General features: G+C 41.7%; 1 pseudogene; it reads left to right on the top strand.

Annotated features, from left to right (window-relative positions):
* Positions 1 to 15,680: 15,680 nt before the first annotated feature.
* LOC110542404 (tubulin beta chain-like) lies at positions 15,681 to 16,941 on the top strand (annotated as a pseudogene).
* The last annotated feature ends 412 nt before the right edge of the window (positions 16,942 to 17,353 follow it).

Genomic DNA, 17,353 nt, shown 5'->3' on the forward strand with positions numbered 1-17,353 from the left:
ATCAGACAGGTGAAGGAAGTAAACAAAACAACTCAAGACCTGAAGATAGAATTGGAAAAATTAAAGAAAACACAAATGGAAGAAATAATGGAAAGGAAGAATCTAGGGAAGAAAACAGGAACTACAGAGGTAAGCATAACCAACAGACTACAAGAGATGGAAGAAAGAATCTCAGGTGTAGAAGGTACAATGGAAGAAATCGATGTATCTGTCAAAGAAAATGTTAAATCCGAAAAATTCCTGACACAGACCGTCCAAGAAATGCAAGACAATATGAAAAAACAAAACCTAAGAATAATAGGTATAGAGGAAAAAGAAGACTCCCTTCTCCAAGGCCCAGAAAATATTTTCAACAAAATCATTGAAGAAAATTTCCCCAAGCTAAAGGAGAGGCCAATTAGAATACATGAGGCCTACAGAACACCCAACAAATTTGACCAGAAAAGAAAATCCTCCCGCCACATAATAATCAAAACAGTAAGTATACAGAACAAAGAAAAAATACTAAAAGCTGCAAGGGAAAAAGGCCAAGTAACATATAATGGCAAACCCATTAGAATCACACCTGACTTTTCAACAGAGACTATGAAAGCCAGAAGGGCCTGGACGGATATCATGCAGACCCTAAGAGAACACAGATGTCAGCCCAGGCTACTATACCCAGCAAAACTCTCAGTCCTCATAGATGGAGAAAACAAGATATTCAATGACAAAAACAAATTTCAACAATACCTACAAACAAATCCAGCATTACAGAAGACACTGGAAGGGAAAATACGACCCAAGAAAGCTAGCTACATTCAAGAAAACACAGGAAATAAATAACCTCACTTCAGTAAAACAAAAAGCAACCAAGCACACAACCTGATGACCACAGCCAACATCAAAATCAAGAGATCTAACAGCCACTGGTCATTAATCTCTCTCAACATCAATGGACTCAACTCTCCAATAAAAAGACACAGATTAACAGAATGGATACGTAAACAAAACCCAGCAATCTGTTGCATACAAGAAACACACCTAAGACACAAAGATAGACATTACCTGAGGGTAAAGGGTTGGAAGACGACTTTCCAAGCAAACGGACCCAAGAAGCAAGCAGGAGTAGCCATTCTAATATCTGATAAAATAGACTTTCAACCAAAATTAATCAAAAGAGATGGGGAAGGACACTTCATACTCATCAAGGGAAAATTCCACCAGGAAGACATCAGAATCCTGAACATCTATGCCCCAAATACAAGGGCACCCACATTTGTGAATGAAACATTGACAAAATTTAAAGCACATATAGATCCACACACATTAATAGTGGGAGACTTCAACACCCCACTCTCAACAAAGGACAGGTCAACCAAACAGAAATTAAACAAAGAAACAATGTCTCTGACAGAGGTCATGAATCAAGTGGACCTAACAGACATTTACAGAACTTTACACCCAAACACAAAAGAATTTACCTTCTTCTCAGCACCTCATGGAACCTTCTCCAAAATAGACCACATAGTGGGTCACAAAGCAAGCCTCAACAGATACAAGAAGATTGAAATAATCCCATGTATCTTGTCTGATCACCATGGAATAAAGCTGGACCTCAACAATAACAGAAATAACAAAAAACCTACACACACATGGAAACTGAACAACTTGTTACTAAATGACAGCTGGGTCAGGGAAGAAATAAAGAAAGAAATTAAAGTCTTTCTAGAAATCAATGAAAATGAAGACACAACATACCCGAATTTGTGGGACACAATGAAAGCAGTGCTAAGAGGAAAGTTCATAGCACTAAGTGCCTTCAAGAAGAAATTCCAGACAGCTCATTCAAGCACCCTAATGGCTCACTTAAAAACCCTAGAAAAAGAAGAAGCAGACACACCAAGAAGGAGTAGACGGCTGGAAATAATCAAACTCAGGGCTGAAATCAATCAATTGGAAACAAATAAAACAATTCAAAGAATCAATGAAACCAAGAGCTGGTTCTTTGAGAAAATCAACAAGATCGACAAACCCTTAGCCAGGCTAACTAAAAGGCAGAGAGACACCACCCAAATCAACAAAATCAGAAATGAAAAGGGGGATATAACTACAGACACTGAGGAAATCCAAACAATCATTAGGACTTACTTCAAAAGTCTATATGCCACAAAATTTGAAAATCTAAATGAAATGGACAATTTTCTTGTTCGATTTGACTTACCAAAGCTGAACCAGGACCAGGTAAATCAACTAAATAGACCTATATCCCCCAAAGAAATAGAAGCGGTCATCAAAAGTCTCCCATCCAAAAAAAGCCCAGGACCAGATGGCTTCAGCGCAGAATTCTACCAGACCTTCAAAGAAGAGCTAACACCAATTCTCTTCAAACTATTCCACAAAATAGAAACAGAAGGAATATTACCAAACTCATTCTATGAAGCCACAGTCACCTTGGTACCTAAACCTCACAAAGACTCAACAAAGAAAGAGAATTTCAGGCCAATCTCCCTTATGAACATTGATGCAAAAATACTTAATAAAATACTTGCAAACCGAATCCAAGAACACATCAAAGACATTATCCACTATGACCAAGTAGGCTTCATCCCAGGTATGCAGGGGTGGTTCAATATACGGAAATCCATCAATGTGATCCACCATATTAACAAACTGAAAGAAAAAAACCACATGATAATCTCCCTAGATGCTGAAAAAGCCTTTGACAAAATCCAACATCCATTCATGTTCAAAGTATTGGAGAGATCAGGGATACAAGGCACATATCTAAACATAGTAAAGGCGATATACAGCAAGCCTATAGCCAACATCAAACTGAACGGAGAGAAACTTAAAGCAATCCCACTGAAATCAGGGACAAGACAAGGCTGCCCACTCTCTCCATATCTCTTCAACATAGTGCTGGAAGTCCTTGCTAGAGCAATAAGACAGTTGAAGGAGATCAAGGGGATACAAATTGGAAAGGAAGAAGTCAAATTATCACTATTTGCAGATGATATGATAGTATACGTGAGTGACCCCAAAAACTCTACCAGGGAACTCCTACAGCTGATAAACACCTTCAGCAAAGTGGCAGGATACAAAATTAACTCAAAAAAATCAGTAGCCCTCCTGTATACAAAAGACAAAAGGGCTGAGAAAGAAATTAAGGAAACAACACCCTTCACAATAGCCACAAATGACATAAGGTACCTCGGAGTAACCCTAACCAAGGAAGTCAAAGACTTGTATGAAAAAAATTTCAAATCTCTGAAGAAAGAATTAGAAGAAGATATGAGAAGATGGAAAGATCTCCCATGCTCATGGCTTGGTAGGATTAACATAGTAAAAATGGCCATCTTACCAAAAGCAATCTACAGATTCAATGCAATGCCCATCAAATTACCAACACAATTCTTTACAGACCTGGAAAGAAAAATTCTCAACTTCATATGGAATAACAAGAAACCCAGAATTGCTAAAACAATCCTCTACAATAAAAGATCTTCCGGAGGTATCTCCATCCCTGATCTTAAGTTGTACTATAGAGCAACAGTTTTAAAAACTGCATGGTACTGGCATAGAAACAGAATGGTGGATCAATGGAACCGAACAGAGGACCCAGAAATAAACCCACACACTTATGGACACCTGAGCTTTGACAAAGACGCCAAAACCATACAATGGAAAAAAGATAGCATCTTCAACAAATGGTGCTGGTCTAACTGGATGTCTACATGTAGAAAAATGAAAATAGATCCATCCTTTTCACCCTGCACAAAACTGAAGTCCAAGTGGATCAAAGACCTCAACATAAAACCAGACACATTAAATCGGCTTGAAAAAAAAGTGGGAAATACCCTAGAACTCATTGGTACAGGGGAAAACTTCCTGAACAGAACACCAACAGCACAGGCTCTAAGAGCAACAACCAATAAATGGGACCTCATGAAACTGAAAAGCTTCTGTAAAGCAAAGGACACTGTCATCAAAACAAAGCGACCACCTACAGATTGGGAAAGAATCTTCACCAACCCTTTATCTGACAGAGGACTCATATCCAGTATATATAAAGAACTAAAGAAGCTGAAAAGCAGCAAACCAAGTAATCCACTTAAAAAATGGGGAACAGAGCTAAACAGAGAATTCTCTGTAGAGGAATACCGAATAGCAGAGAAGCACTTAAAGAAATGCTCAACCTCACTAGCCATTAGGGAAATGCAAATCAAAACAACCCTGAGATTTCACCTTACATCCATGAGAATGGCCAAGATCAAAAACTCAAGTGACAACACATGCTGGAGAGGTTGTGGAGAAAGGGGAACCCTTCTCCACTGCTGGTGGGAATGTAAACTTGTACAACCACTCTGGAAATCAATCTGGCGCTTTCTCAGACAACTAGGAATAGCGCTTCCTCAAGATCCAGCCATACCACTACTGGGCATATATCCAAAAGAGGCCCAAGTACACAAAAAGGACATTTGCTCAACCATGTTTGTAGCAGCTTTATTTGTAATAGCCAGAAGCTGGAAACAACCCAGATCCCCCTCAACTGAAGAATGGATGCAGAAATTGTGGTACATCTACACAATGGAATATTACTCAGCAATGAAAAATAAGGAAATCATGAAATTCGCAGGTAAATGGTGGGATCTGGAAAGGATCATCCTGAGTGAGTTGTCCCAGAAGCAAAAAGACACACATGGTATATACTCACTCATATAGACATACAACATAGGACAAACCCACTAAAACCTGTGCATCTAAAGAAACTAAGCAAGAGAGAGGACCCTAACTAAAATGTCCAATCCCCATCCGGAAAGTCAAAGAGGATGGACATCAGAAAAAGAAGAAAACAGGAAACAACCTAGGAACCTACCACAGAGGGCCTCTGAAAGCCTCTGCCCTTCAGATTATCAAAGCAGATGCTGAGCTGGATGGGCAACTGTTGGGCAGGTGAACAGAATTTTAGGTAAGAACTGGGAAATAGTAAGAGCTGGAGAGGACAGGGTCTCCACAAGGAGAGCAACAGAACAAGAAAATTTGAACACAGGGAACTTCCCAGAGACTCATACTCCAACCAAGGACTATTCACGGAGATAACCCAGAACCCCTGCACAGATGTAGCCCAGGGCAGTTCAGAGTCCAATTGGGTTACATAGTAATGGGAAGAGGGACTGCCTCTGACATAATCTGATGGGCCTGCTCTTTGATCACCTCCCTCTGGGGGGGAGCAGCCTTACCAGGCCATAGTAGAGGACAATACAGCCACTTTTGATGTGAACTGACAGACTAAGATCAGAAAGGAGAGGAGAACCTCCCCTATTAGTGGACTTGGGGAGTGGCATGCAAGCAGAGGGAGGAGGGAGGGTGGGATTGGGAGGGGAGGAGGGAGGGGCTTATGGGGGGATGCAGAATGAATAAAGTGTAATTGATGAAAAATTTTAAAAAAAGGGAAAAAAATAATTTAAGAACCTTAAATGACTTTCAAAATTGGAGGAAAACATGGAGTTAGTCAATTGGCATGGAGCACGTCTCGCCCCTGGGGGCAATGGTCTCCTGAACCTACTCAGACCTCGGACACCACCACTGCTAGTTCTAGAACTGACGCAGGATGTTCCAACGAGGGGTTAAGGCTTCTCATAATATTTCCTATAAGCCCACACCTGTTTGTCTATATCCCCCATTTTTATTCATTATTAGCCAGATAGAGCCAAGTAATTGTGGTAATGATACTTGCTTTTTTGCCCAATGCTGGAATGCTAGTAAATTTAGGTATGCCCTGGTTACTCGCATGCCTCACTGGGTGCCTGTGCCCATTGATGCCCCTCACGCTATGACTCTCTTCAGACAGAAAAGGGATCTTGGAACTACAGCCACCATTGTTACTACCATCTCATTGGCGGCTGTTGGAGCTACCACCAGGGCATTAGCCATGAGTCATACTGGGCAGACTGCTCAGACCCTGAATAATCATTTAGCCAATGTAGCTCATGCCTTAGTTGTACATAAAGGAATTAATGCTCAACTAAAAGGAAGCTTGATGGTGTTCAATCAGAGGATTGACCTCTTGCAGGAGCAAATTGATACCCTCTGGCAAATCGCTCAACCTGGCTGTCAATGAAAGTATGCTGGACTTTGTGTCACTAGCATACAACATGAGAATTTTTCCTGTGCTGCAAATCTGTCTAAACAATTGTCGAGCTATATTTTAGGTAATTGGACTGGAGAATTCGATACTACGATGGAGCAGCTGAGAGTGGCCATTGTCACAGTAAATTCTACCGGAGTGGACGCAGGACTAGCCACAGGATTATCACCATGGATTGCTGCAGCCGTGAATCATCTGAAGGAATGGGCGGGCATGGGAGCGTTAGCAGGCCTTCTGGTGTTGGTCTCCTTGGTTTGCCTGTGGTATATATGCAAGATTAGAGTCTCACAACAGTGTGATGCAGCCATGATCATTCAGGCCTTTACAGCCATTGAAGCAGGACATTCTCCCCAAGCATAGTTGGATACCATAAAAAGCTAAAATGATACGCTCAGGATGCGAGGCTAAGCACTGCACTCAGGGTCAGCCGCTTTGGACCCAGAGAAGAGCATGTCTGATTGCATGCGGGTTGATGCCCCAGGTCCCGCCTCTGAGAAAAAGGTATCGGTCGGGTCTGATGCTCTTTGGGTGGATGACACCTAAATGAACATCGGTACAAAGTCCCAATTTATTTCTAATATCAGAGATCAGACCTCTACTCTTGCCTGATGCATCTAAAACAAAAAGGGGGAACTGTAGAGAGCTGCAGAATGCTATGCCTTAAAGATGGAGCTGGTTTCCGCCTTCCACCTTCTCGATGGTGAGTGCTCTCTGTCACGAACAACTCCACATTTGGCTAAGGCCGAGGATCTGGCTTGCTTCCATGTATGTGGACCTATCTGCATTGCCCACGTGGCACGCCTGGGTTGGCTACCCAGAGGCTATTTAAGCTGTGGGCTGGCTTTCCCCAGGGTCCGAGGACTGTTCAAGGTTCCTGAATAAACTGCATTGAAAAAAAAAAAAAACTAGCTCTCGGAGCACATACAGAAAAAAAAAAATGATAATAAAAAAAAAAACATATTTCAAAAGAAGGAATGCCTCAGACCACCTGAGAGCAGGTCTCTCCCAAGCCAGTCCTGAGTACTGCAAACCCAGATATAATAGGCCTGTATAATACCTGCATCTACTCTGTTGGGAAAGCTCTCAATATGTACTCATTCATATTTAGTATAAGTGATTGAATTTGCAGAGGTAAATAACAGCCAGATATAAGATACATATCCAAAACAGAGTGACTAGAACTCAGATTCATTGTCCCCAAAGGTCTGAGGGTCTCCAGTTGGTATGGAGGCAGCAGTGAAAACTCAGAGCAGGTTTGGTGGGGGCTGTGGAGCAACAGGTATACTCACCTGACTCAGGGTATACTTTGTGGAAAAGAGCAACATTGCCACCTAGGAGCTAGAGGTCAAGTTCTGCTGGATGAGGAGGACTGACAGCTGGATGTGACAGATAGGGCATCATCTAGTTTCAAAGGCCAGCAAAATCCAGAATCTGGGAAATCTGACAGAAGTAATTTTCTGGTTTGATTAAACAGTATCCAAGTGGGTTCCCTAGTAATTAGAGCAGGGGCTGTCTCTGACATAAACTCAGTAGTAGGCTCTCTGATCACCTTCCCCTGGGTGAAAGGGTGCAGCCTTGCCAGGCCACAGAGGAAGTCGATGCAGCCAGTCCAGATGAGACCTGATAGGCTAGGGTCAAATAGAAGAGAAGGTCTTCCCTATCAGTAGACTAGGGAAGGGGCATAAGGGGAGAAGAGCGAGGGAGGATAGCACTGGGAGGAGTTCAGGGAGGGGGCCAGAGCCGGGATACAAAGTGAAGAAATTGTAATAAATATGTAAGTAAGTAAAGAAAGAAAGAAAAATAAAAAAATACTAATAAGAGAAAGTTGATGGGGGAAGTGATCTACAGATAGAAGAAATGAACTGTCAATCTCTTTCAATATGGGATCCTAATTCAAGCACCAAACTAAAAAAAAAAAAAGACAAAAAGACACTAGGAAGTGTGGACAATAAGCAGATTTTGGGTAAATTAAGGAATTATCATTAATTTCATTTAGGAGCCATAATGGTATTTGTCTCCAAACCACTATCTTTTTGAAATACCATCAAAAATGTTTACAATAGGGGCTGGAGAGATGACTCAGAGGTTAAGAGCACTGGCTGTTCTTCCTAAAGGTCCTGAGTTCAATTCCCAGCAACCACATGGTGGCTCACAGCAACCTATAAGGAGATCCGGTGCATAATGAGATCTTGTGTTCATAATAAATAAATAAATCTTTTTTAAAAATGTTTGCAATAAAACACCGAAAAAAATAAAAAATACACAGCTTCACTGTTTACGTGCTGTATATTTGGCAAGCCATGTGAACTCCTCAAACCTCCATTTCCTTGTCCATAAAATGGGTATTACAGTTATCTGAGCCAAAGTGCCTGCCTTATGGGAGGCATTCAGCAAGTGGTGGAAATAATTAGCTATTTCTTTGCCTGATAACCATCCCCACTGGAACTCAGATTTCTCATTAGCTTGGAAGCCCCAGGAAGACACTCCTGGGGGCTTCCAAAGATGAAGGGATCTGAATTCTCAAGGCAAGCCCACTGAAGCTCAAACTGAAGGTCTTGCCAGACCTAGGGTGGCTCCCAGCCAATGCCAAGTCAACCACATTTTCCCAAGCTTTGCCTCATTCTCAGAAAGCCAATGTAGGTATATGTTTCGTAATCCCGTCAATGCCAGCTTCTTCCCACTCCTTGGACTCCTTGCAAAGCTACCCAGTGCCCTGGTCAGGCAGAACATAGACAACCCCAAGGAACACCAGCCTGATAGTATGGTCATAATTAAATTGGCTTCCTGCACCTTCTGGGGCTGTTCTGACCTCTCCCTCTGGTCATATATATTATCTATCAGGTCCCCAGGATCACAAACACATCTTATGATAGCCTTTGATTAAAATCCAGTGAAGCTGAAAACTAAGCCGGGAGCACAGGAGGAAGAAATTGCAACTACTATCTTGTGGAAGTCAGCTTAATTCATTCTGCACAAGGGAAAGGCCAACACCACGTATGGAGCTTGGGTAGCAGGGATGGACATATTTCAGCAGCTATCATATTACATTCTCTAACTTGATTCCTGGGAGGGTTGAATGGGCTCTTAATTTTAGAAAATGAAAATAAAAATACTTGGATAATATCAAAAAGATGTCAAAAGAGAGGTTACCCATAAAGAAAAGTTGGAAGAGCTGAATGAGAAAGTGAATGATAATAACAACAAAAACAAGTATGGAGGAGGGATCCAAGATGGCGGCGCCAGGAGGGCACTCTTTCTGATCAGCAGCACAGCAGGGTCTACACAGTGACCAGCAGACAGAACTCTGGGCCCTAAAACTCGAGCAATTTTATTTCCCAGGTGAAAGGAAACCCCACAGTGTGGGATTCAATCAGCTTCAGGTCACCCAGCTAAACCACTAAAGAGTTCCTGGGTCCCACCAGGTGCTCAGTCACCAGCCCAGAGCCACAGGCCATCACCATGCTTTGATCACTGTCTCAGACTGAACTGTGGGCCCCACAACACCAGAGACTGGAATTTCCAGTCGAGAGAAAACCCCACAGTGCAGAAAGTGATCGGGACTGACCTTCCTTAGGTCACCCAAACAATCCCTGGAAAAGGACCCGGGTCCAACAGGCGCCTTGCCACCAGCCCAGAGTGGGGTGTGCAGTCACCAACACAGAGTCCTGCCTCTATGCCTGGCTCACCATCTCAGACAAAACTGAGGGCCCCAGGACACCAGAAACTGAGTTTCACTGTCAAGTGGAAACCTACAGGGAGGGGGACAGCAGATCTGACTTCAGAGCACTCACCACCACCCCCCCCAAAAAAAAAAAACTTATAGGGAAAAGTTCCTGGGTTCCTGCAGGTGCCCAGTCGCCAGCAAGGTGGAGCCACAGGCCTGTGCCTGTTCGCTCTACTTACCATCCCAGACAGAACTGCAGACCCCAAAACACCACAGACTGAGGGAAAACATTAGGTCCAACCCTCAGGACACCTAGCTCCAGAAAAGTTTCTGGGTTCCCTCAGGCTCTAGGCTCTGGCCTCCTACTACATGCAGGAGTGCTGTGCTCACCTGTCAATGATTACAGCTAGGGTACTGGGGCACACAGCTCTAACCTCAGACCTACAAAAGCCTGAGAGCCATTGGAGCAGCCCTCAGATACTGCTCCAAGGTACGACCAGTTATCTCTAGCTGAACTGATGAAACCGCGGGACTCCATGGTTCTGAGAGCTGCGCCCAGAAGATACAGCTTAAAGAAAAACAAGTATGATGCTCTTATGTTCTGGGTAATGAGCTAAGTGCCTGCACCGTGTTGTTCTCTTTACCTGCCAGAGATACAGACAGACAGACAGACAAACTTAAGACCATGGATAGTACTGATCCCTATATATGCTTTGCCATTTCTTACACATACCTGTGATAATTTTTAACATAAATATTGCACATGGTAAATAATGATACATTATAAGACTGCACTATTATTACTCATGTACCTTGTACTGTTTTTAACTAAACAAAGGATGCCATAAATACAAGCAGTATGATGCCACAATTGATGTGATGGGTAGCATTTACTTTGTGGACATGACACGTAAAGGGATAATTTGTGGCCCAGGTGAATTGGAGTGGGAAGGCTTAAGATTCTGTCACTCTACTCAGAACGATATATCATTTAAATTTTGTGTGTTAGAACTACAGAGACAGCACTGTGGTTAAAAGCATTGGCCACTCTTCCAGAGAACCAAACCTAGACTTGCTTCCCAGCACCCACATCAGAGAGATTACAACTGCCTGTAACTCCAGTTTCAAGGGCTGTGATGTCCTCTTCTGTTCTCCCTGAGCACTACATGCACACAGTATGCATAGCGTGCCTATATGCATACATAAAGAAATTGTTAAAGCTTGTGAGAGGTTTAATTTTGGAATTTTCCATCCAAATTTTGAGACCACAGTTGAACACAGATAACTACAGTATTGGAGAGTAAAACTATGGATAAAGGAAAAGCTGAATGTCCTAAAGTCACCGTTTTGCCACAGATAGAGCTCAATGATTTGAACGTGTCCCTAAAGAAAATGTATTGGAAATGTAGTGCCAAGTTCAGCATGTTGGGAGGTGGGATCTGGGGTGAAATAATCAAGCCATGAGGAGGACTTACAGACTCATGCTGCTATCACAGAAATAAGTTCACCACACAATAGGGAGTTCACCTCCTCTGTCAATGTCTGCCATGGTAAGGTGACATCTTGATATTGAACTTCACAGCCTCCATAACATTAAGCTGTTATAGATTACCCAGACGTTGATACTCTGTCACAATAGCACACAGAGACTTAAGACATGGGAGTGTGGAGGCTCCATTGGGAAGGTATCTCTTCTCTTGCACTCATTCTTCCAACACAGATGAACCTGGAGCCATAGCTTAGTGGAGGACACACATGATACCACCTGCTCCCATTCATTAATCTCCCAGCACAAAGAATAACTTAAAATTAAGTCTGTTTTGAAAGGGTAACAGGCTGCTGAAATTACTTCATCTTTTCTTTTGCTTGTTGATAGCTGTCATTTATTTTTATTGACAGTCAGTTTTAATATGTTATAATATTGTTGTGGTTTAACTTTGTCTGTTTTAGTCAGCCAAATTATTATTTTTGAGGTGAAATAACAAATGATCTCTAGAGCTATTTTTAAGAATGTATATGATTTAAGCTGCTACGGGAAAATAAGTAATTGTGCGTTTACAGTGCTTTAAACCTGCGCTCCTTTTATTCACATCAATACATTTCTGAAAGACACCCTTTGAGAATGTGGGCTTTCATAAGAAAGTAGATGCCTTTGAGACATGGCAAGACTGGATTGTTCCCATTTTACAGTGAAAATAACACACAATATGGTAAATGACTGGCCCATGAGGGTGAAGTTGAGAGGCAGCAAGCTAGGTCTGACTGCAAAGCAAACCTTCTCCCACCAGCAGTGAGAGCCACTCTCCCTCAGCTCTCCATCTAATCAGTGTCTCTAAAACAACAAACAAACAAAAAAACCAGGGGAGCTCTTTTCTCTTTGTTCTCAGAATCAAAATGCCTCTTATTTCTCTTTTTCAGATCAGTTCAGCTATCAGGTCTTCCCATCATTGTGGGGAGCCCATTTCTAAGCTCTGGTCCCCCAGGTGCTGATTCAGACACTGCAATAAAGAAATTCTGCTTCTGGGTTACTTCATTCAGGATGATCTTTTCTAGTTCCATCCATTTGCCTGCAAATTTCATGGTTTCCTTCCTTTTAATTACTGAGTAGTATTCCAATGAGTAAATGTACCACAATTTCTGTATCCATTCTTCAGTTGAGGGACATCTAGTTTGTTACCAGATTCTGGCTATTACAAATAAAGCTGCTATGACCATGGTTGAGTAAATGTCCTTGATGTACAGCTGAGCATATTTCAGATATATCCCTAGGAGTGGTATAGCTGGATCTTGAGGTTAGCACTATTCCTATTTGTCTGAGAAAGTGCCAGATTGATTTCCAAAGTGGTTGTACAAGTTTACATTCCCACCACCAATGGAGGAGGGTTCCTTTTTCTCCACATCATCTTCATCATGTGCTGTCACTTGAGTTTTTGATCCTAGCCATTCTGATGGTTGTAAGGTGAAATCTCAGGGTCATTTTGATTTGCATTTCCCTGATGCCTAAGGACGTTGAACATTTCTTTAAGTGTTTATTTTGTATATACTCACTTATAATTGGATAGTAAACATATAATATATAATAAACATACTAAAAATCTATAGTCCTAAAGAAGATAAACCTTCTAGGGACTCTAGGGAAGATGCTCAATCCTCATTCACAAGGGCTAACAGGGCAGACATTGGAAGTGGGAGAAGACAGGGAGCAAGACTGGAGCCTACCTGAAGACTACCCTGCAGGGTATCAAAGCAAATGATGAAACTCATAGCCAAACTTTGGGCAGAGTTCAGGGAAAGTTATGGAAGAAGGGGGAGATATAAAGACCTGGAGGAGACAGGAACTTCACCAAGAGACTAGCAGACCCAAAAACCTGGGCCCAGGGGTTTTCACAGAGACTGATACTCAAACCAAGGACTATGCATGGAAAGGACTTAGATCTCCTGCTCAGATGTAGCCTATAGGCACCTCAGTCTCCAAGCGGATACCCTAGTAAGGGAGCAGGAGCTATCTCTGAAATGAACTCAGTGGCAGCTCTTTGATCACCTCCCCTTGGGGGGGTGCAGCCTTGCCAGGCCAAAACCGGTCCTGACGAGACCTGATAGGCTAGGGTCAGATAGCAGGGGAGGAGGACTTCACCTATCAGTGGACTAGGGGAGAGACATAGGAGAAGAGGGAGGGAGGATGGGAATGGGAGAAGATGAGGAAGGAGGATACAACCAGGATACAAAGTGAAAAAAAAAACTGTAATAAATAATAATTTTTTTAAATGTTAAAAAAAGAAATTCTGCAGATATCAGAGGAGCCTAATCTGTGAGCAGTGCAGTAGAGACTATCTAGGTCTGACAAAATCATACATCTGTTAACGAGCAAGGTTTTCTCTGGCATGGAACAGGAAAGAAAGTTAAGAACTCAAAACACAAGGGGAATTTGATGCATAGTCAATGATGGGCAGATAAATACGGTCACATACTCAGGCTGAGAAAGACAATTGCCTAACCACAAGCAAAAAACTGTATTCTGTCATCAACCTCAAAAGGTAAGCCTACAAAAAGAGAGCCATTCTTCAGACACTTCAATTTCAATCCTATGAGACATTAAGCAGAGAACCCAGGTGGGCCTGTCAGAAGCCCTACTGTGAGGCAATAAATAGATGTTTTAAAGCTAGTAAGTTTGTAGTAATTTGTTACACAGCAAGAAAAAGTAAATAGAGTCATATTAAGCTTTCAACCCATTAGCTTGTATACAGTCCCACTTGGTTTGGCCAACAAACTAATCAGTTAATTATAATTGCTTACAGAACAAATGGAAAAGGCAGGATCTATCCTACTTCCCCAGGATTAGACTGCAAAGCAATAGAGGAAACCAAAGGCCTATACAAAACCTTGTTCAGATAGCAGATAGTAAAGAAGACAGATCAAAATAAAAAAAATTCCCTCGAATGACAATAGATTTAAACATCATTCTCACCTAGTAATAATAGACTATATTCCACTGTTTGAAAAAATAGAAATTTTCAGATTACACTTAAATTGGCTGAAGTACTCAGCAAGCCAAACTTAAACTATAATGGTACAAAAGATTGTGTTAAAACAGCAAAAGATGCACAGCTAGAATAAACATTAGCTAGAATAAATTCTCTGCAACTATTTTTTTAAAAATAGATGCATTTGAATTTTAAAATTAGTTTGAATATTTAATAATCCTGAATATATACATTAATGTAGTCATAAGAAAAACATCAATAAATTCCCAGTCTTGATCAGAAATATCAATGTACACCAAAAAAAAGAAAAAGAAATATCAATTCACTTCTCTTAAATACTATGTAGACAAAAAACTAGAATGACTTTGAGAAAATTAAACTGAATCAAGATTTTAAAAAAATCTTTAGAAAATATTGACTTTTTTATAATAGTAATTTAAGAAACCAAACAACAGTATCCTTGAAAAATACATACATTAAAAAATTTATTTCACAAATGTAAACACACCAGAAAAAATTATCAACATTATTTAGGTGAATACCAAAAGTTTAGCTAAACTACAATTTTATTTTAAAATGATTTAGTCAAGCAGTATTTATCCTCATTCTTTAAGAAAGATTTAACCTTTAATTTTTTTATAATTTTGCTTCTGATTTGTGTTCCCTAAATTAAGTGTTCTTCACAACACAAGAAACTATTAACAGAATCAACAGACAGCCTACTGAATGGGAGATCTGCCAACTATACTTCATACAAGAGGTTAATATTTAAAATACATAAATAAGTGCAAAAATTAAACCCCACAAAACAAGCTATTACTCAAAACACTGGGCAATGATCTGAACAAATAGTTCTCAAAAGAAGGAACGCAAATGTCACTGAGGCACTATCTTGATCAAATTACTTGAGGTGGGAAAAATCTACCTACTATGGGCAGCACCATTCCCTAGATGGGATGCTAAACTATGTAAAAGGAGAAAGGGAGTGAAACAGATATATCTTGTCATTTCTTGCTGTTTTCTGATTTTAAATAAGATGTGACCAGCTGCTTTGAGCCCCTCTGCCTGACTTTTCTGCTATAATGGATTGTGTCTTTGAACTCTGATACAGAATAAGCCCTTAAGTTGATTTGTCAAAGCATTTTATCACACAATAGGAAAAGAAACAAAAACAAGCCATCAAGAAAAAAATGAATAGCTCTTAGAACCTTCCTGAGGCTGTGCTTGCATCTTCCTGCTGCAGCCTCCAGGGCTGCATTCCATCCTTTCACTCTGAGATCAGCCCAGAAGGTGGGGGGGAGGGACACATAAATTATCTTTTCTTGCTCAGTGTCTGCATTGAAACCAGCAAAAGTTTATTACAGTAAACCTTAGCCATGAGGGAAATTGTGCACAGTATGGCAACCAGATTGGTGCTAAGATCTGGGAGGTGATAAGCAATGAGTTCAGAATCGACCCCACTGGTGCCTACCATGGGGACAGTGACCTGCAGTGGACCAAATCTCTGTGTACTACAATGAAGCCACAGGTGGCAAGTATTCCCTTGAGCTATCTTGGTGGATCTAGAACCCAGGACAATGGACTCCATTCAGTCAGGTCCTTTTGGCCAGATCTTCAGACTGGACAACTTCATTTTTGGTCAGTCTCAGGCAGGCAACAACTGGACTAAGGGCATTACACCAACAATGCTGAGCTGGTTGATTCTGTCTTTGATGTGGTGCCAAATGAGTCAGAGCTGTGACTGCCTAGAAGACTTTCAGCTGACCCACTCACTGGGTGTAGGAATGGGCATGTTGCTCAGCAGCAAGATCCAAGAATTCCTGACCGCATCATGAATACCTTCAATGTAGTACCCTCACCCCAAGTGTATGATACTGGTTGAGCCCTACAATGCAACCTTGTCTGTCCATCATTTGGTCGAGAACACTAATGAGACCTACTGCATTGGCAATGAGACTCTCTATGATATCTACTTCCATACCCTCAAGCTCATCACACCAACCTACGGAGACCCGAATCACCTAGTCTCAGCCACCATGAGTTGTGTCACTACCTGCCTCTGCTCCTAGGCCAGCTTAATGCTGACCTTCAAAAGCTGGCTGTCACCATGGTGCCCTTCCTATGTCTCTACTTCTTTATGCCTGGCTTTGCCCCTCTCACCACCTGTGGAAGCCAGCAGTATCAAGCCCTACTGTGCCTGAAGTAACTCAGCAGATCTTCAATGCCAAGAACATTATGGTTGCCTGTGACCTATGCCACGGTCAATATCTCACTGTTACAGCTGCCTTCTGCGGATGAATGTCCATGAAGGAGGTAGAGGAGCAGGTGCTCAATGTGCAGAATAAGAATAACAGGGACTTCATGGAAATGGATATACAACAATATCAAGATGGTTGTCTGTGACATCCCACCATGTGGCCTCAAGATGGCAGCCACCTTCACTGGAAATAGCCCAGCCATCTAGGAGCTCTTCAAGCACATCTCAGAGCAGTTCACGGCAAAGTTCTGCCAGCTTCCTCCATGGGTACATAGGTGGGGGCATGGACGAGGTAGCGCTCACTGAAGCTGAGAACAATATGAATTACCTTGTCTCCAAGTAGCAGCAGTACCAGGATGCCACTGCAGTAGAGGAAGAAGATTTTGGCATGGAAGCAGAAGAGCCCTAAGGCAGAAAGCCCTGCATCACCTCAGGCTGCTTAGTTACCTCAGCTTTCTCTACCTATCCATTTTCCTCATTCAGAGTTTTGTTCTGCTGACTCTGTTCTATTGTTTTGTTTTGTTTTTTTTTTATTGGGGGGTTAACAGTACCTGGCACATAGTAGGCACTCAATAAATATTTCTTTGTGGAATGGCTCCTTTCTCTTTCCACTGTGACAAACCTAGGTATCTGTCCTTTTGAGTGTTGTCCCATATTTCCTTCTGTTTTTCATAACTGTCCAGTTAATATTCTTCCAGCATATTCTCTAAGAACCTGAGTTCTTTTCCAGATTGTATATAGAACCAGCCCAGTACTGAGAACCCAGATAGTGGCCACTGCCATAGAAAGCTAAGTAGTGGGTGGGGGAATGGAGGATAAAA

Source organism: Meriones unguiculatus, chromosome 3 (assembly GCF_030254825.1).
Source record: "Meriones unguiculatus strain TT.TT164.6M chromosome 3, Bangor_MerUng_6.1, whole genome shotgun sequence".
NCBI lineage: Eukaryota > Metazoa > Chordata > Mammalia > Rodentia > Muridae > Meriones > Meriones unguiculatus.